Source organism: Pipistrellus kuhlii, unplaced genomic scaffold (genome assembly GCF_014108245.1).
Source record: "Pipistrellus kuhlii isolate mPipKuh1 unplaced genomic scaffold, mPipKuh1.p scaffold_m20_p_8, whole genome shotgun sequence".
In the NCBI taxonomy this organism is placed as follows: domain Eukaryota; kingdom Metazoa; phylum Chordata; class Mammalia; order Chiroptera; family Vespertilionidae; genus Pipistrellus; species Pipistrellus kuhlii.
In genome coordinates this window covers 6,563,737-6,584,815 of record NW_023425584.1, presented here as the reverse complement: position 1 = coordinate 6,584,815, position 21,079 = coordinate 6,563,737, and the positions used below count along the sequence as shown (strand labels likewise).

At 49.1% G+C, this 21,079-nt stretch overlaps 1 protein-coding gene and 1 pseudogene across 1 annotated transcript in view; one reads left to right on the top strand and one right to left on the bottom strand.

Moving 5' to 3' along the window:
• Positions 1-21,079, top strand: part of WWC1 (WW and C2 domain containing 1) — a 123,858-nt gene that overhangs the window by 17,797 nt on the left and 84,982 nt on the right. The window lies entirely within an intron of this gene.
• Positions 1,056-1,151, bottom strand: LOC118711922 (annotated as a pseudogene).

Genomic DNA, 21,079 nt, shown 5'->3' with positions numbered 1-21,079 from the left:
CCCAGAAGTTCAGAAATGCAGTCAGCACCCCATTATTTTTTTTTTAAAGTTAGACTGTAATTCAGGATACTTGCAACTGTAATGATCATAGTAAATGTTCTGAGGTTTATTTCACAGATACTGTGTTTTAGTTTGCTTTTTAAAGAGTTGCTTTTCGTTGGGGTAAAACATACATACCATAAAAGACACCATTTTAACATAGCGACCTTCATGGTTTTTCAGTTCATTCCCATCCCTGTGGCGCCATCACCACCCATCACCACCTGGTGGAAGATAAGCTCTTTTCATCTTACAAAACTGAAACTCCATCCCCATTAGACACCGACTCCCTTTCTCTCCTCCCCACAGCCCCTGGCAAGCCCCCATTCTACTCTCTGTCTCCACACACCTGACCGCTCTGGGGACCTCCTGTGAATGGAATCTCCGTGCCTGTCTCTCGTGACTGGCCTATTCCACTAAGTGCTGTGTCGTTAAGATCCATCCATACGGAGCTCATAGCAGAATTCCCTTGTTTAAGGCTGAGTAGATTTCCATTGTATGTAGGTACCAGCTTTGGTATATCCAGTCCTTTGTTCCCAGACACTTGGGCTGCTTCCACTTTGGTTTTAAAAAAATATTTACTTATTTAAAAAATTTTTTTTATATATTTCAGAAAGGCAGGGAAAGGGAGGGAGAGAGAGAAACATGCATGATGAGAGAGAATCCTTGATTGGCTCACTCATGTACACCCCGCATTGGGGATCGAGCCCGCCACCCCAGTGTGCCCTGACTAGGAATTGAATCATGACCTCCTGGTTCATAGGTCAGCACTCAACCACTGAGCCACACCGGCCGGGCTGCTTCCACTTTTTGCCTGTCATGGACGAGGCCTCTGTCATAAGTAGTGGCTGCACCACTTCCCATTCCCACCAGCAGTGCGCATGGGCTCCAGTTTCGCCACACCCCCACCAATATACCCCATCCTAAATGAATGTGTAACGATGTGACTTCTGGTTTTGGTTTGCATTTCCCTAATGATTACTGAAGGTGAGCATCTGCACAGATACTTTTTTTTTTTTTTAATGGAACGCTTCATGAATTTGCGTGTCATTCTTGCTCAGGGGCCAGTCTAATCTTCTCTATATCGTTCTAATTGTGTGTTTTTTAGTATATGTGCTGCTGGAGGGAGCACTACACAGACACTTTTTAAACAGTATAACTCCGGTCATTTCAAAGCTTGAAAGGCAGTAAAACATACTGTTAAAGCAGCTATATCCTAGAAGCCTAACTGCCCGGCTTTCATGCTGGGAACGCTCCGTTCCTTACTGACTTTGTGAAGTGGGAAGGAGACATTGACTGAAAAGTTCCAGGATGATGGAACATATCAACCCACAGATCTAAGAAGCTCATCCAACCCCGAGCGAGGTAATCACGTGGAAAACCACACCTAGAAACACCAGCCAAATGGCTAAAAAACGAAAGAGAACAGTAGGAATGATCTCTGACCTCTCATCAGAAACAGCGCAAGTGAAAAAAGAAATGGGGTAATAATTTCTAAGGTGCTGAGAGAGGGGAAGGAAACTATTGGCCTCCAGTTCTCTACCCAACAAAAGTATCGTTAGAAAACGAGCACAGCCTTGGCTGGTGTGGCTCAATAGGTTGGAGTTCTGTCTGTATACTGAGAGGTCATGGGTTTGATTCTCAGGTAGGCCACATACCCACCCCATCCAGGTTTCAGGTTCAGATCAGGGTGCATAGGGGAAGCAACCTATCTATGTCTTCCTTTCTAAAATAAATAAAAATATAGCCCTGGGTGAGGATTTAAAAAAATTTTTAAGAAATAAAGATTTTTGCTCGGCTGGCATAGCTCCATGGTGGAGCTGTTGGCCTATGAACCAAGAGGTCACCGTTCAATTCCTATTCAATTCCTGGCCAGGGCACATGTCAGGGTTGTGGGCATGCAGGAAGCAGCCAATCAGTGATTCTCTCTCATCATTGATGTTTCTATCTCTCTCCCCCTCTCTGAAATCAATACAAAATATATATTTTTTAAAAAAGAAATAAAGATTTTTTTTTTAAATGAGAGCAAAATCAGTGCATTTTCAGATAAAAGCTGAGAGGAGTTCTTACCAGCAGACTTACACAACAAAAAATGTTAATAGAAATTCTTCAGGCTGAAAGAAAAGGACATCAGGTGGAAACTTGGGTCTGCATGAGAAATTACGTACACCAGAAATAGAAAAGACTTTAACGTTATAAAATTTGATTTCCTTAAAAGATAATTGACCGTTTAAAGTAAATACAATAATAGTGCATTATGGCTGGATTTCTTTTAAGGGAAACAAAGGAGTTAAACAGATGAGACAAATGAGAAACCATAGGCAACTTGGTAGACATCAGTCCAGTTGCATCAATAATTCATGGAAAGTAAATGGACTGCACACTCCAGCTAAAAGGCACATACTGTCAGGTTGGGTAAAAACAAGACTCATGTGTTGTGGGTTGCCTGCAAAAGAGTAACTTTAAATATCCATATACAGACAGATTATATACCATACAAATACTAACCAAAAACAAACAAAAACAAAAAACCAACAACCACTTGGGATGCCTATAACGACAACATACGCACAAGGTAGACTGAAAACAGGAGTATTACCAGATACAGGGGGAAAGCTTTGTCATAAATGGCCAAGTCAGCAAGAAGACAGGATAATCCTAAGCGTATACACACCCAATAGCTGAGGGCAAAACACACATATAAGTGCCTGCTTTCAGTAGACTAAGTTTCCCAGCTCACTGTGCGGGGAAGGCTGGATGGACACACTGCTTCCTTCCCGGCTCATCTCCTTTGAGCCAGGGAGGAGGACCGATGTGGGCAGAAGCAAGCAGAGCCTCACGGCCTCATTCTGTGCTCAGCATTGGGACCACTGTGTCCTTTCTGTGCCCGGCTGGCCCCGGGCCTCTCTGACCACAGCCCTTCTAGATAGTTCCTACTGGGGACTCCACCTCTTCTCGCCATAAGCCTTTATCTGGAACCTGCCAGTCTCACCTAAGATGTCAGCCAGGAGGCGGGGTCATGGTTCCTGGGGTTGGGAAGGGGTGGGGTCCCGGTGTCCCAGGACACAGGGTGATGAGCAGTGTTTCCCCTCAGTCTGGCTCCTGCCTTGCAGACACTAAAAGGGGCTGAGTCAGCACCAGGTGGGGCAGGGGAAGGACTTAGGGGATTTTTTTTTTTTTTTTTACATATTTTATTGATTTTTCCCCCCTCTCTCCCTCCCACACATCCCCTCCCTCCCCAGAGTTTTATGTCCATTGGTTGTATTTATATGCATGTATACAAGTCCTTCGGTTGATCTATTATCTCCCCCAGATCCTCCTCCTCTCCCCGCTGTAATTTGACAGTCTGCTTGTTGCTTTACTGTCTCTATATCTATCTTTTGGTTCATCAGTTTATAATGATCTTTATTATCCACAAATGAGTGGGGTCATGTGGTGTTTCTCTTTCATTGATTGGCTTATTTCACTCAGCATGATGTTCTCCAATTCCATCCAGGTTGCTGCAAATGATGAGAATTCCTTCTTTTTTATGGCAGCATAGCATTCCATTGTGTAGATGTACCATAGTTTTTGGATCCAATCATCTGCTGACGGGCACCTAGGCTGTTTCCAAATTCTGGCTATTGTAGATTGTGCTGCTATGAACATAGGGGTGCATATATCCGTTCTGATTGGTGTTTCTAGTTTCTTGGGATATATTCCTAGGAGTGGGATTACTGGGTCAAATGGGAGTTCCATTTTCAGTTTTTTGAGGAAACTCCACACTGTTCTCCACAGTGGTTGCACCAGTCTGCATTCCCACCAGCAGTGCACGAGGGTTCCTTTTTCTCCGCAACCTCGCCAACACTTGTCGTTTGTTGATGACTTAGGGGAATTTTTAAGCGATAATGAAAAGTCTCCTTGGAGAGGAGGAGGTTCCCTGGTGGGGGGGTGCCTGATTGGCAGGGCTTTACATTGTGTTCAGGTGGGCCAGTTTGCTGGAAGCCCAGCAGTGATTGGTTGGTTGGTTGGTTGGTTGGTTGGTTGATGGATTGATTTCTTTTGAACTTAAAAAAAAAATGTGGTGACATGCACTTAATATAAAATTTGCAGTGAGGCATTTTTTTTAGTGTACAGTTCAGCGATGATAGACATATTCACGTTATTGTGCAACCTTCCCCACCACCCAACTCCAGAGCTCTGTCCCCATGAAACACTAACTCCTCGTGTACCCCTTCCTCAGCCCCTGGCAACAACATTCCACTTCCTGTCTGAGTTTCACTACTCTGGGTGTTCCATGGAAATGGAGTCAGGCAGTACTTGCGGTTTTGTGACTGGCTTACTTCACTTGGTATTATGTCTGTTTCTGAGATCGTCCATGTTGGAGCAGGTGTCAGAATTTCCTTTTTTTTAAATTTATTTTTATTGATTTCCAATAAAATCATTGATCAGCTGCCTCCTGCACGCCCCTACTGGGGATCAAGCTCGAAACCCAGGCATGTGCCCTGATTGGGAATGGAACCATGACCTCCTGGTTCATAGCTTGATGCCTAACCACTGAGCCACCACAGCTAGACAGAATTTTAAAGGCTGGATAACACTCCGTTGTATGTCCCATGTATCTATTTATCTATCAATAGATGGACACTGGGGTTGTCGCCACCTTTCGCTATTGTGAGTAATGCTGCTGCGAGCATAGTGTACAGCAGTGATTTCTTTCTGTTTAATTTTGTTTTATTTGAAGGTAATGAGGTGAATACGTTAGTGGTAAACGTTAGTGGTTCAGGACCCTGGCATGACAGCCTTATGCCACACTTGAGACCTAGAACAAAAAACATTTGGGAGCGCTTATCTCTGCAAATCTGCATATTTGATGGGACAGAAATGTAGAGACCTCTGGGTAGTTGAGGTCTGCCCCACCGTTCTACCAGTCCTTTGCTTTTCGGGGTCCCCATAGCCACCGTCTGAGTTACGGTGCCATCCTGTGCATCCGCTGTTGTAACAGGCTAAGGGCGTGGCCAGGCTCCCTGATCACCTACCAGCAACTCACGTTGCAACTACTTTGGGAATTTCCTCCCAGAGAGCTTCCCCAGAGCAAATTGTTCCCCTTCTCAGAACTTGTCATGGTTCTCCAATGCCCGTAGAAAACCCCAAAACTTGCCCTAGCTGCTTTGGCTCAGTGGATTGAGCATCGGCCTGCGAACTGAAGGCCACATGCCCAGGTCGCGGGCTCGACCCCAGTAGGGGCGTGCAGGAGGCGGCCGATCAATGATTCTCTCTCATCATTGATGTTTCTATCTCTCTCTCCTCCCTCTCCCTTCCTCTCTGAAATAAATAAAAATATATTAAAAACAAAAATAAAACCCCAAAACTTCTCAGTATGACTCAGGGCCCCACTGGCCTTCTCACATCCCTCCCACTCTACTTCCCTCCATGCCTTCATTTATTGATTGGTTCAACTGTTCACCCTGTGCCCTGTATTTTTGTATTTGTTTCTGACAAGCATGTCTAATATTGACTCATTCAAATGGTGTGTTAAAGGGCCAGCACATAGTGAATTCTGGAATGTTTACGATGAAGAGTTTTACCTTCTTGGGTGTCATTAGCTCTTCCTGGACACCGTGGGAGCTCAATCTTGTCATCCCCGATGGACAGTTCGGGACCTTGAGCTTTAGAACTGCTGAGAAATAGGGTTCTTCATTTTGGTCCTTGGATCAAATTCAGAATCAGAGCCGGGGTGTTCCTGTGAGTGAGATTGGGCTTGATGAGGTTCTGGAAGCTGGAGGCAGCAAGTGCAAATGCTCAGAGGCTCCGGTGAGCTCTGTCTCGCCAAGTGCAGAGGAGGCCTTGCTGGAGCTGAGTTTGATTGAAGAACCACGGGAGGCCAGTGCTGGTGGAGGTTCTCCTAACAAATGCCCAAGTGTAAAATGGTGCGGTGGCCCTAGCTGGTTTGGCTCAGTGGGTAGAGCGTCGGCCTGCAGACTGAAGGGTCCCGGGTTCGATTCCAGTCAAGGTCACATGCCAGGTTGCAGGCCTGATCCCCCGTAGGGGGCGTGCAGAAGGCAGCCGATCAATGATTTTGATCATTGATGTTTCTATCTCTCCCTCTCCCTGCCTCACTGAAATCAATTTAAACACACACACAAAATAAAATGGTGCAGTTGTAGCATTGAGTTGGCTGCCTTCCCAACTCTGGAGGGACCTAGAGTGAGAACAGAAGCTCATGTTAGAGGGACCATGGGGAATCCAGGAGCAAGGAGGAAGCATGGCCTGAATCTGTGGCATTCGTGCTGGTAAAATTCCAGAAGCTCAGCTGGATCAGCAAGAAAGTTGGAGCAAGTGTGTGGATGTGTCTGGACTTTTTCCTCTACTGTGTAACCCACCAAAATACTGCTGCTGGCCCTAACTGGTTTTGCTCAGTGGCTAGAGCTTCGGTCTACGGACTGAAAGGTCCCAGGTTCGATTCCGGCTAAGGGCATGTACCTTGGTTGCGGAAACATCTCCAGTAGGAGGTGTGCAGGAGGCAACTGATTGATGTTTCTCTTCTACCGATGTTTCTGACTCTATCCTTCCTCTCTGTAAAAAATCAATAAAATATATTTAAAACACACACAAAAAAAAAACAGAACGCTGCTGCTGAAGACAGAAGTGAAATCAAAACGACCAGTAGAAGGTTGAGTGACAGGCTCATGGTTACCCAGCTGAAGTCCCCCCTGCTGAGCTGGGCTGCCCACAGTTTAGGAGGTTCAGTGCTGCTTCTACCCTGTTTCTCCGAAAATAGGACAGTGTCTTATATTAATTTTTGCTCCCAAGGATGCGCTAGGTCATATTTTCAGGGGATGTCTTATTTTTCCCTGAAGAAGAATATGGTACACATTTATTGTTAAATGAAAATAAAGGAAATTTATTACCTGTATACGGTACGGTAGTACGGTAGTTGTCAACACAAACCAGACAAACTGTGAATCCTACAGTATCAAGAATTTACTCATTTATTCAATGACAATCATATCATCATCTCTGGAACATCATCATAACAATCCAATTCCTGAATTTCCTGGTGAATTTCTTGTGACTCCATTTCTTTCAGAATCAGTGGACCAAATCTCTCATGTTTAGCCTGGGGGAGGGTCTTATTTTTTGGGGGATGCCTTATATTTCACTCAGAAGGAAACCTGTAAGTAGGTCTTATTTTCGGAGGATGTCTTATTTTCGGGGAAACACGGTAGCATCCCAGGCTGCGGGCTTTTGCTGCGTCTTCCATTTGGAGGCTTGAGCATCATTTGCAACCTGAGCTTCATTTGCAAACCTTAGCCAGATTAGCTAGCCGTGGTGATCTCTGCAAGGCAAGGATTTGCGCCTGCCTCACAGGGCGCTACTGAAGACGAGTTCACTCAGCAGGTAAACGGCCAGCAGGCGCCCAGGACAGAGTCATTAGGAACGGTGCTGGTTTGGGCGAGTCCTTTCTTCATCAGCTCCGCCTTCACTTCGAGATGCTTGCCATCATCACCTGGGACCTGCCCCAGGTGGCCAGGATTCTTGGTTGGCTGCGCCTGAAGGTGCTATTGCTGAAGGCTCTGATTGGATACCGATGCCACACAACCATGGTGGTTCTTCCTCTTCCAAGTAGCAGTGTTTCCCAAAGTGTGGTACACGTACCCCCAGGGGTACGGGAAGAGTTTGGTGGGGATATGCACTGCACCGTGCTTAGCTGCGCCTAATTCTACGTTCTCATGAGTACGAGAGGTACTCAGCGTTATGAAAATTATAGAATGGGTACACATATGTCAAAAGTTTGGGAAACACGGGAGTAGAGCATTTCCATTGGCTAACACCAGCCATCGTGGGGGTTGTCCGGGGAATTTCTCCACTTCCTGTTCTTCAAAACTGTCTGCGGGACCTCACTGTCTGGTGACTTTGTTTGTCATGGTGTCTGGTACTTACTCAGCCAGCGCCTGTCCTGAGCTGGTGTAGGCCCCCCCCCCTCCCCTTCACCCACCTCCAATGAAACAGACACAGGGCAATAAGAAAATGAGCCCATTCTGCAGGGCCCAGCGGGGGCCCAGGGCCTTTCCCAGTCATGAAGTCAGCCATGCCCTTTGGCTCCCCTCTGGTGAGGGGCCCTTCTCTTCCTCCCCGCTTCCCAATATCTCAGCCAGGAGGAAAAGTCTGCTTCAGAGTGCCAAGAGGCACTCGTTTGCATTGCTGTCTGATCCCACACCCTTCTCCCCCCCGCCCCCCGCAGAGACCTGAGTTATGCTTAGGATGTTACCACTGCTGGCCTCAAGGCCCAGGTGTCAAATGGAGAAGGCCCAAGTCAGACAGCGCCTCGAAGGTTTCGAGGTTTCTCATCTTATGTATTTAAAAAGGCTCCTCCTGCTTCTTTTGAGACTGAACTTCAAAGGATGCATTCCAGGCCACACTTCCTTTTGGTAAATCTTAACCAGGGTAAATGTTTACTTTTCTGTTGTAAATCTTGCGAGGTAGGGGGCGGAGGGGTTCCTGGAGCAGGTGTCCTGCCAGCGAAAGTTAAAACTTAATCTGCCTGGTTTTGGCGTGTTTATAAGTCTGGAGCCATGCTGATGACCCTGCAATTAGAAGACACAGCCTTTTGCCCTAGCCCCATGGTCGGCAAACTGCGGCTCACAGCCACATGCGGCTCTTTGGCGCCTTGAGTGTGGCTCTTCCACAAAACACCACGGCCTGGGCGAGTCTATTTTGAAGAAGTGGTGTTAGAAGTTTATGTTTAAAAATTTGGCTCTCGAAGGAAATTTCAATCCTTGTACAGTTGATATGTAGCTCTGTTGACTAATGAGTTTGCTGACCGCTGCTCTAGCCGATTTGGTTCGGAGGATAGAACATCGGCCTGCGAACTGAAGGGTCCCTCCCGTGTTTGATTCCGGTAAAGAACATATGCTCAGTTTGTGGGCTCGATCTCCAGGAGGGGGCTTGCAGGAAGCAGCTGATCAGTGATTCTCATCATTGATGTTTCTATCTCTCTCTCCTTCTCCCTTCCTCTCTGAAATCAATTTAAAAAAATACATTTTTTTTTTAAAGAAGAAGATACAGCTTTTTGCCACCTTTAGTGAATTCCTGGCCCCTGTGCCCCAGGCCCACTAAAAAGGAAAGGAATTTAGGAAAACCCACCTTGCCTTGGTGGGGAGGTCAGTGCCTGGGAATGAGAGGAGCAGGCAAAGCAATAGTTAAGAGAGTAGAAAGATAAAGGGGAAAGTAATGTGATGTAGTCCTTAAACACTGCGGCTTTGGTTAAAAATGCAAATTCTTCCAATGATTGCCGAAAGAAGACGCCATTCCCATGCCACCCTTCCGTAGGTCCCCTCACTGCACCCAGGGACATAATACATCAAACTGGAGGGTCTTGGGGGGTGGCCTGGGATCCGCTCTCTCCAGAAAAGACTTCTGGGAGTCACCTGGCTGCCTAAGAGACAGCTGAGCAGCAGTGCTTCTCCCAGAACCAGAGGCAGGCCCTGCCCCCAACAGGATCACGGAGGAGGCTGATTGGTGGGGCCAGATGCCACAGGTCCCTCCTGTATCCTGGATACTGAGAGGGCAGAACGTAAACTGGGCCCAGGGACTGCATTCTTGAAATTTCCCTTTAGCTCAGGAGGAGTATGCAGGGAAGTGAACCTGACCTTGAAGTTCTTGCCTTTAATTTTTTCCTTCTCTGAGAGAGAGAGAGAGAGAGAGAGAGAGAGAGAGAGAGAGAGAGAGAGAGAGAGAGAGAAATGAGGTACAATCATCGACACATTCTTTCTGAGGGGGCTGTGAGGTGGGGCCTCCTAAGTCATGTTCCACTCGTTACCCAGAGACCTAAGCGCCGTCTGAGATTCCTGGGTATTGCACACCTTGGAGGCGGTTGCGATTCCTGGTGCGGGCTCCCTGGCACCCACAGTCTCCCAAGCGAGGCGCCAGAGAAGTCACAGAGTGCTGTGACGAGAATAGCAGGTGTTAATTGAGCATCTGTTATGTCTCAGGCAATGTGCTGTGTGTGCTTCATAAGAGCCCAGCCTCCCCACACGGGTAAGGGAGGGATTCTCATGCCAGTGAAGCAGATGCAGGATGAGGGCTCAAAGAACTGAACTGATCTGTCCATAGTCACACCGCTGGAGGTGGAAGTGCTAGGAGACCTGCTCATCATCACAAGGTTGGGGGTGCAAGTGCCAGGATCTGAACCTGGTCCTGAGTAGGCGTTCCCAAGCCTCTGCCACTCACAGTCTTCCTAGGGCTTCCTATTCCTTAGCTCATGTCTTTTTTTTCTTTAAATAATTACCATATTTTTCGGACCATAAGACGCACTTTTCCCCCCCCCAGAAGTGGGGGGAAAAAGTCCCTGCGTCTTATGGTCCAAATATAGCCTACACATATACTTTTAAAAAAAGTTTTTTTACTTGCCCGGCTCTGTGTGGTCTCTGTGTGCTTGCCCGGCTCTAAAATGGTTCTAAATGCTGCTGTTTACTTTACAGGGTTGATTACATGTGTTTATGACTGTGATGTTGGGTTTTAATGCACATAAAATATTTTAGGACACTATTTGTTTCAGAATCTTTTTTTCTTCATTTCCCTTCTCTAAAAACTGGTGCGTCTTATGGTCCGGAGCGTCTTATGGTCCGAAAAATATGGTACTTATTGTTGAAAGTATTACATATGTCCCTTTTTTCCTTCCATTGACCCCCTCCAGCCAGCCCTTACCTGCCCATAGCTCATTTCATTGTTTATAGAGTCCAACCAGAAAGAAACAGTTACTCTCATTTTCCATATACCCGTGGTCGGCAAACTGCGGCTCGAGAGCCACATGTGGCTCTTTGGCCCCTTGAGTGTGACTCTTCCACAGCCTGGGTGAGTTTATGTTGAAGAAGTGGTGTTCGAAGAAGTTTAAGTTTAAAAATTTTGGCTCTCCAAAGAAATTTCAATCGTTGTACTGTTGGTATTTGGCTCTGTTGACTGATGAGTTTGCCGACCACTGCCATATACTAAACTGAGTTTAGAGAACGTAAGTGGCAGAACCAGGACTCGAACCTAGCGTCATTGGCCTGCCCACCCTTGCGCCCCTCCCCCTCGGGAACAGGGGAGTCTGTTCCTTCAGAGCGAAGCACTGTTCCTCGTGGTCCCCAGGTTCCCCGTAAAACAAGGACACTGGGTTTTCACACGTTTCTACCAATGGAGCTACGTCTTCAAGTGGAACCTTCCCTTCCGCTGCACTCAGGGGTGCAGACCGTCCTGTGCCTCTCACGTAACTGCCCCAGCCTGTCTGGGCATGCGGGGCCCCTACATCTCTCATCCTCTCAGCCCTTTGGGAACCCCAGCAGGAGGCGACTTCCAAAGGCCTTTCCAGGGTGGTCGCTGTCTCTGTAATTTGGGGTCCAGTACAAGAGCCAGGGCATGTCCTCCTTTTTAAAAGCAGCACCTCATGGGCCCAGAACACCCTCCCCAGGGAAATAGGGACGCACTTCATTGTCCCAAGGGTGTGGTCGGTGGCCTGTCTTGCTAGGAAATCCATGTGCGTCAGCAGTGATTGCTCGGAATACCGAATGAGCTCTGATCCCTGCAGGGTCCCTTCCCAGCTTGTGCCTGTGGGCAGGGTACCTGGCCTTTAACCTGTGCTTTCATTTCTCCCGCATGGCATGCCGGGAAGGCGATGATCTTGGGTTCCAATAGTAAGCTAGAGGGTGTATGTACTCAACAAATATTAGCCATTATTAATGCTCTTGGTTGCAAAGCATGTGTCATTTCCAATGGGTCATGACCACTGTTAGGACTTGGCCCTGAGCTGGATATCTGTGGCTTATCAGAGTGGCATTCTGAGGAAAAGGACCATCACCCTATTCTCTGCCCAGCCATCCACACCAACAGGTGGTGACAAAATGATTGGGGTCCTGCAAAGACCTGAAACTTGTACCTTCCTGTCCCCCAAATAACTATCTCTGGGGCAGCTTCCTCCCTCCCTCCCCACGTCCTAGACCTCCTACCCCACTCCTTGCTCTGGAGGAGGCTGGTTTCTACAAGGAGCCTGGCCGCTTCCTACCCTGTTTCCCCGAAAATAAGACAGTGTCTTATATTAATTTTTGCTCCCAAAGATGCGCTAGGTCTTATTTTCAGGGGATGTCTTATTTTTCCATGAAGAAGAATACGGTACACATTTATTGTTAAATGAAAATAAAGGAAATTTATTACCTGTATACGGTACGGTAGTACGGTAGTTGTCAACACAAACCAGACAAACTGTGAATCCTACAGTATCAAGAATTTACTCATTTATTCAGTGACAATCATGTCGTCATCTTCTGGAACATCATCAAACAATCCAATTCCTGAATTTCCTGATGAATTTCTTGTGACTCCATTTCTTTCAGAATCAGTGGACCAAATCTCTCACGTTTAGCCTGGGGGGGGGGTCTTATTTTTGGGGGTATGCCTTATATTTCACTCAGAAGGAAACCTGTAAGTAGGTCTTATTTTCGGAAGATGTCTTATTTTCGGGGAAACACGGTCATGTAGCCATGTGTCCTCACATGTGCAGAGGGTCAGTGGCTTCCCTGAGTTGGCCAGCCTAGGTTCTTAGCAACTCAAAACATTTCTTTTTATTAAGATACCAGAGGCCTGATGCACACATTGTGCACTTGGGGGCCCAGCCTTCACCCTTTAGCAGTCTGGGAACCCTTGGGGGATGTCTGACTGATGCGTAAGTCACAGTCAGACCTCCTTAGTGCTGCCACCACCACTGCTGCGCTCATCAGCTGTCAGCCTGGCTTATAGGTGCGCACTGATCACCCGGGGCAGCTCCTGTGTAGAGTGTCTGCCCCCTTGTGGTCAGTGTGCATCATAGTAACCGGTCATTCCGCAGTTTGGTCGATTTGCATATTACCCTTTTATTATATAGTGTAATTGACATTCAACACTATTTTAGTTTCAGGTGTATAACACACTGACTCAGGATGTGCATACATTGGGAAATCATGACCACAGTAAGTCTAGTTAACATCTGTCACCATACATAACAGAATTTTTTTTCTTGTGATGCGGGTTTTTAAGATCTGCTCTCTTAGCATCTTGTAAACATACAATACAGTCTTATTCGCTGTAGTCACCATGCTGTACATTCCATCCCTGTGACTAATTGATTTTATTACTGGAAGTTTATACCTTTGACCCTGTTACCCTTTACAGCCCCGCCACCCCAGCCTCTGGCCACCGCGAATCTGTTCTCTGTATCTAAGAACTTGGCATGTACATGAGGTAACCAATCAATATTTCTCTCATACATGATATTTCTTTCTCTCTTTCTCTCCCTCCCCCCCTCTTTCCCTCCATTCCTCTCTCTAAAAAGATAAATAAAACATATCCTTGAACAATGATTACAAAGAAAGTGTTAATAAGCTGGGCTGGACATTGATATTAAATGTGGGATAATATTTGCTTTTTATAAGTGCTCAGTTCATGGGTTAAGTTTTTAGATTGGGATGATTTGTGCTTCCCCAAGTGATCTAAGTAGGAATCAAAGTAATAATAAATATCCAGGTATTGAGTTTCCCGTGATCAGGGGTGTGGGCTGTGGAATCAGGATGCTTGGGTTTGAATCTCTGTGTCTACTTGTATGATCTGTGTGACCCTTGACAAAATAATTAAATTATCAGAGTCTCAATTTTTACCACCTATATAAAGCAGATATAGTTAGTTCCTAAAGCATGGGGGTTTTATGAGGATTAAATGAGACAGATATAATCCTGTTCTTCATAAATCTGCCTGGTGAGGAAAAAATAAAATAATAATAATAAAATGAGACAGATAGTTGAGGTCAAGAACTTAGCTTAGTTCCTGAAACTTTGTATATCCTCAGCTGTGTTTATTATTATTACGTGTTGTTGTTCACGGTTTTCAGTAGCATTTTTTTTACTCGTCTGTCCCAGTTCTTCTGTGAGTGACAATGTCATTGACAGTGTACATCCAAGTCCAAGGTCTAAAATAAATGAAGCCACATTAGGAAGGAGACATCTTAGAACCACATCAAGATTGGGAACAAGAGTATTAACATCATGCAAGGACTTTATATGGTGCGAGAGGCTCAACCCAACATCACCGGGGCAGGGAGAAAGGACTGACCCTGGCTCCTAACAGAATCAGATGCCAGGGGAGGAACACACCTGCAAGAGCGTTGGCCCCAGACGCCTCAGCTGGCTCTCCAGCTGCCTGGAGCTCTCTGCTCCCTGACATTAGTCAGGTGCCTTGTGTCTGCTGTAGGAAGCACCGAGGAGAAGGGTGTGGGAAGGGCAGGTTCTTGCAGACAGATGTCAGCCGGTCTGGCGTCAGGCTAGATATTTTGGAGGTGCAAAAACCCTGTAAAGAGAGAGCACACACCTCGCGTGCCTGAAATGCTTGTCGGGAGAGTTAAAGGCGTGCAGAATACATTTGGAATACCTCCTGTTTTGCAATTAGCAAAGGAATTCAGCTGAACCATTATTGAAAAACCTGTGCGACTGGTTAGGCTTAGTTAAAAAGTAAAAGCCGGGGACCTCCCAGGGCCCAGCGTTGGAATGCTGTCTGACTGAGATTGCCCATAAATTGATGGCGGTTTGGAAATCATTGCCAGACGTCTGCTCTCTTTTAATGCGACAATGGATGTGTGGGTCCCTGTAGGAGGATTTGAGCAGGGCGCCCCCTTGCTTAAACCAGGCAGAGTCTCTCTCAGTTCCCAGATGCGTTTCTTCTGATGTTGGGGCGCTGGACAAATGTTCTGAGGGTCTCTTGGGAGTCTCAGGGGGCCAAGCTCAAATCCTTGGGGGGCGCCGAGCAGAGCAGGAAATGAGCCTGCGGCCTTTGGCTTAGCCGGGCTTTCGTCCCTAGCCTTAAGCAAATCAGCCCGTGACACCAGGCTTGCACTCCAGGTTCCTCTTGGCATCAGCCCTCAGCCAGTCTCTGAGTGACACATCCCTCAGAGGCCAAGGTCAGGATCTTTCCGGGTCAGCTGCCAGGACCTTGGAGCTGCCAGGACCTTGGAGCGGCCAGGCACTGTTTCCCGGGGCCTGGAATGCTGTGAATTCTTGAGACCCACGAGGAAGGCGATTTCACAACTGCTTATTGAGCCCACTGGTCTTGGGGAGTGGGGGGTCCGTTCACAGCCTTCCCCACGCTCACCCTGCCCCGCCTGCAGAAGGAGGTGGGAGTTCTGTTCCGCCGATCCCAGCGGCTGCTCTCCGACCTCCTGGGACCTAGTGCTGAGACGCTGGTGTTGCAGAGAAGGTCCTGGGAAGCCCTTGCGCATCCTGCTGGCACCTGCGTGTGGGGCCCTCGCTTAAGTGGAGCTGAAACCCTGTCTTTGCCGTTCTGTCCGCTCATGGCTCGATCGGGACGCAGTCTTCATTTTCCTACCTGTGCCCTCAACTCTGGTGTCTGGGAGGGGGTGCTCTGAAGAGGGTGCTGGGGTGTCCCTGTGAGAAGCTCTTTCATTTCTTAGCCCGGGTGAAATCGGATAGGTTTTAGGGGGTGTGATTTAAAAAAAAAATTTTTTTTTAGAGAAGTCATTGTCAAGTAAAGTCAGTTAAAAAAACAAATCTCTATATAGCCACTCTCATCAGATGAGCCAGGCACTATTCTGTCCACCGTCCCCTGGGGGCACGCACTGACCTCTACAGTCCTGATGCCTGACCTTGGGGAGGTCACTGTCCGCAGGACAGACTGTCAGTCATTGGAAGCAGAGCTGGGATCTGACCTGGGGTAGAGGGTCAGAGGGTTCAGGTGATGCCGATTTATCGATTACTCGGCTTTCCCACCGTGATCAGCAGGACTGAGCACCTAACTGTGTCCATGCGCTGTGCAGGCGCCTGCCCGCCTGAATCCCTGTACCCCTAGGAGGTGGCTGTTACCATCAGCCCCATCTGACAGGCGCAGGGTGGGTCACTCAGAGATGAAGCCATATGTGCAGGGCAACTGCTCTGTGTTCACACGTGTGTGCATGCATGTGCCACGTGTGTTCGGGTGCAGCTCGATTAGACCCCAGCCGACACCCTCAACCTCTCTGCTGTTTTCCCACCAGGGAGGGGGCACATCCCCAGGATGTTTCGGGCTTTATTCCGCCTGGGCACTTCCCCAGGCTCCTTTAATCCGAGCCCGGATGGGCCGCGCTGCTGGCACTGCCGCGGCGGGCAGGGCCGCCCCGCATTGTCCCGCTGGCGGACACGCCTCTCGGGGAGTTCCGGGGCGGGGCGGGAGCTTGGCCGGGAGCACAGGCCTCCCTTTATCCCACCCCGACATGGGGATGTTGGATGGGCCCGAGGAGCCTCAGCAACGTGCCAGCGGGGGGTGCCGGCCATCACACACAAGGCTTCTCCGGAAAGCTGGGGTGTAGGGACGAGGAGCCGGTGTCTGGTCAGGGTCCACTGGAGAAACACAGAAAGAGAGAGAGAGACAGGAGCAGCCGGGAAAGGGCCTCACGAGGGCTCTTCCTAAAGGTGGCCCAGGAGGAATTGGAGTGGATCTAGGGGTGACCTTCACACTATAGTCTGGGTTCTTTGCTTGGGGATGCGGGGAGAAAGGGGTTTCTCTCCTGGTGGAAAGTTCCCGGGTAGCCCGAAAAGTATAGCAGCTCATGTGCCCGACTGCTTCCCCTATGCCAGACAGATTGCCTGCTGTGTACACACATCATCCCACAATGCCCTCCCCCACAATAGTCCCATGAGGTAGGGGACTGCGGTTAGCCCCATTTTGCAGGAGGATAACTGAGGCACGGCAGTGTTGGTTGACATGCCTGAAGTTGTAGAGCTGGTAGATGGAGGAGCGAGGTGGGTTGTCTTCCTGGCTCTGCCTCTGAGTGACCCTGGCCACGTCACTTCCCGTCCCTCACCTCAGTTTCTCCTCTCCTGCCTTCCTTAGGGAGAGGCCACCACGGACCTCCCCTCCTCCCAGCCTCCCCTGGAAATCCCCCATGGCTGGCCTGGTTCTTCCTTCCAGAATTTTCGTCCAGCCCCATGCTCCTCTTCCAGACCCTGAAGCAGCTCTTGCCCGTAGTATGTGACGTTCTTAGGTAAAGGGTCAGGATGCCGCTGCAGTGCCAACAGGCGGCAACCCTGCCGAGCTGAGCCTTCCCACCCCTGCCACCCTCGGGGAGCCTGGCCTCCCTGCCCCAGACCCGGGCTCTAGGCTGGTCCTCCATAGCTGCGTGCCAGCAGGCCAGGGATCCCAGCCCCTCTGAGGAGCTTCCCCCTGCTGCAGGGCCTGGCGAGGAGGGTGAAGACATGCAACGCCATTTACTTGGCTGAACAATGGCTGCCCTTCAGGACCCAGGCTGCTTCCTGCTTCCTCTCGGGAGCCACCTGGGAGCCGTCCAGCAGGGGCCTCTCGCCTTTCCCTCTGGATCCCGTGGCACCTTGCACAGACCTTTCACTTCCAACAACGCCGTCTTTGTTCTCATTCCTTCATACGCTGGTATCCGATCATGTGTGAATGAGTATGTTTATCTCCAGCTGGTTCTCACCTTACCTATAATATTTGGTGCTGGGCATAGGGTAGCTAGGTAAAAGGTATTTTTGTTCATCAGCTTATGCTCTTTCAAAAATGGATGTGCTTTTTATCTTCTTTTTCAATATTAAGGCACTCGAGCAGACGTGAATCAGGAGTTCATTCTTGAATCTTTTCTCAATGTGGTTGCCTGTTGTCCAAGGAAAAGCGAAATTTAAACAATTTGGGGATATTTTGGAAATACGTCTTCACTTTTAAAAAAGTCATTCTTTTTTTTTTAAATTTTATTTTTATTGGTTTCTGAGAGTGAGGGAGAGGGAGAGAGAGAGAGAAACATCAATGGTGAGAGAAAATCATTGATTGGCTGCGTCCTCCATGTCCCCCATGGGGGATTGAGCCCGTCACCCGGGCATGTGCCCTGACCATGACCTTTTGGTTCATAGGTCAATGATCAACCCCTGAGCCGTGCCTGCCTGGGGGGAAAAGGTCATTATTTCCTCCATTCTACATTTTTTGGGGGAACTTGGGTGTGCCTAACACTGTCTTAGCACAAAAGTAAGTAATTATTCTGAAGTTTATGGGACCTTTGGGTCTGATGTTTGTCCGTCCGCGGAGAGAGGTCTGGATGCTATGCAGTCCACTCCATCGCCGAGTTTCTCCTCCATGGGACTGTTTGGGTCCAGTTGGTTCCTGTTCTTTGGGAGTTTCCAGTTTGCTGGGTGTGAGTGGAGGGTGGCAAGGATCCTGGGTGAGTGTTTTCTGTAGTAGGTCCCGGAGTGGGACTGTGGGCTTTGCCTTGGAGGGAGGGGAAAGGAAAAAAAGTGACAAAAACAAAACAAAACAAAAAAAACCACCCGTCAAACCTTTCCCTTCTGGGGGAGGAAGGGATGCTCACAGTCCTCTGTTTCATTCATCCATCAGATTAGCAGGGGCCTCAGCCAACTCTGGGCCGCCTTAATAAGACCTCGGTGAGGTCGCAGGCTTGCTCCATCTGGGTGGGAAGGTCAGATAGACTGCCAGTCCACATGTCAATCAAACAAGCACAGTGAGAGAAAGGAATGGGAGGGCCCACTCAGCCAGGGTGGCCTGGGAAGGCTTCTTAGAGATGGCATCATTGCTGAGAGCTGATGGACAGAGGGCAACAGCAGTGCAAAATGTGGACAGACGTGTGGGCAGGGATGGGTCGCAGCATGGCATCCTGGGCAGAGGGAACTGCATGAACAAAGGCTGTGAGGTGGGAGTTAAGTTGCCGAGTTCTGAGAACTGGAAACCATAAGGCTGCAGAAGGAGGAAAGGGCTGGGCCAGGAGGCCCTATGCAGGCCACAGCCAGGAGTGTGGATGCATCCTGGTGTTGGGGGCCAGAGTTGGCAGGGATTGAGCTGGAGAGTGACAAGACTGGATTTATTTATTTTGTCTTAACTTTAATACTTTTTAATGGGAAAGGGGTGCGCAGGAAGGAGCGGGCAGAAGAACGGAGGAAGCCACCAGTTGAGGAAGCGTAGAGAGCGTGAGGGGCTGAGAGAACAAGATGTCCATGGTTCCCCTGGGACCACGATGGGGACCGAAGCAGAGAAGTGGGGTTTGGGAAAGCCAGCGGGCGAAGGTCCTGGCCACTGACTGTGAAAGCTCGAAGCTCAAGGATCCGTTTTCCCTTCCAGGTAGAAAATGGAGAGGGAGCCTCGGGGAAGGATCCTGGCCCATCAGCCAGACCCATAATGCAATCTTGCCACGGGGTTAGACTTTCTCAGCAGATTTCATTTTGGAGGGAACGTAGAAGGAGGCAAAGGGGCCCACACTCCTTGAGCCCTGAGCTGTGCCGGGAGCCCCCTGCAGGAGGTCCCAAGGCCCTTGCCTGGTCCCCTGACCTCGGAAAGGCTCCTGTCTTGGTGTCTATGGACAGGAAGCTGGAGCACACTGGTGTCCAGCAAGGGCCTCTCCAGCAGCGGCTGGGAGAGAGTCTGGCCCACACCCTGCTGCACCCAGGAGCGCAGTGATGGAGACAGCGGTGGCTCCCGTGTAACTGAGACCTACAGACCATCCACGGGATTCTTTCCGCCCTGGGTGTCACCTGGTCTCCCAGGACTGGAGCGGAGCAGTCCAAGGGCTGCATGAGAGTTTTCTCTCTCCGTGATGATGATTATACTAATGAGAATGAAACAGGAGCAAGAGACCGAGGCGTGGGCTATCCATTCCCCGGAAAGGAGAATCGGCTGCTGCCACACTTCTCCAGTTACCAGTTGGGAATGAGCGGGGAGGCCCATGGAGACAGTGGATGGTGGAGGGGACCGAGCAGTGGGCCAGGGCTCAGGTGGGCCCCCATCCAACCCTGGCACAGACCAGGGACCCGGGAATCCCGTCCGTTGAGGAGAGTCTGGAGTGTCATTTTGCTCATCTGTAAAATGGGGAATAGTCTTGATGGGAGGCAATGATGCTGCCGTTGTGATGGTGAATTGAGACTCAATAAGGTCAAGGATGCAGAGGCACCCCGAGGGCCCCACCACACACTTCTCTTTGTCGGGACAAGCCGGACTTGGGGGGGTAGGGATCTGGCTGTGAACCCTGCGGGGACTCCCAGTGAAGCAGTTTTCTCTTAGTTTGTTCTTCGGTGCACACTCGCTCGGTGTCCACTCCCACAAGACGCTGGAGTTCCGGTGACTCCTAAGACACTGTCAGGTTCTGGTGACATTCACAGAGGTGACAGACATAGAAACAGGTAACGGAAGTCTACGTATTTTGAAGAAGTGGTTCTCCAAGTTCTGCCGATGTCCGGGGAAAGATGTTCTGGGCAGAAGGCATGGCAAAGACAGAGGCACCGGGTGTGTGAAGTAGCGTGGAGAGAGCGTTGGGTGGTCTCGGAGCCCTGTCCTTACCCGGCCAGAGCATCCTCGGGGCAGGGACGGGCAGGGGGTTCAGCTCTTACTATCTACAATAGTATTGTAACCATGGCCATACCAGTTTGTGTTGTGACCTATCAACTTTCTGATTGACACCCAAAATATCCCAAGTGGGTCCCCATCTATCACCCCCACCAGCATTCCTCCAACCAAACCTAGTTTGGGGTGATTGATAATGGTTTGCTTTTTCCTCCCTATGGTCTTCATACCAGATACCCAGGGGGGAGTCTCTAGAAACAATTTTCAAGTTTCCTTTGGGCCTTTCACTCAATCCCTAGATAACCCCCCGGGCTGCTCCCTTCTTGGGTCTGCCAGCTTTAGGAGGAGACCCGGGAGGCCAACTCTTCCTCCCCGGGCAGCTGGGCCCGGCCACACTGGCCACTCCTTGGCCTCCACGCTGCTTTGTGGCTCCACTTCTCCGCAGGGTTCATGTGGTTACTATTTACACTTGCTGACTTCCAGTATTTTCATGCTTTTCTATACTTTGAATTTTTCTACAAGAAAATTTTTATTTTATTTTTTAAGTATATTTGTCTTTTTTACCGAGAGGAAGGGAGAGAGATAGTCAGAAACATTGATGAGAGAGAAACATCAGCTGCCTCCTGCACACCCTCTACCGAGGATGTGCCCGCAACCAAGGTACATGCCCTTGACCGGAATCTAACCCGGGACCCTTCAGTCTGTAGGTTGACGCTCT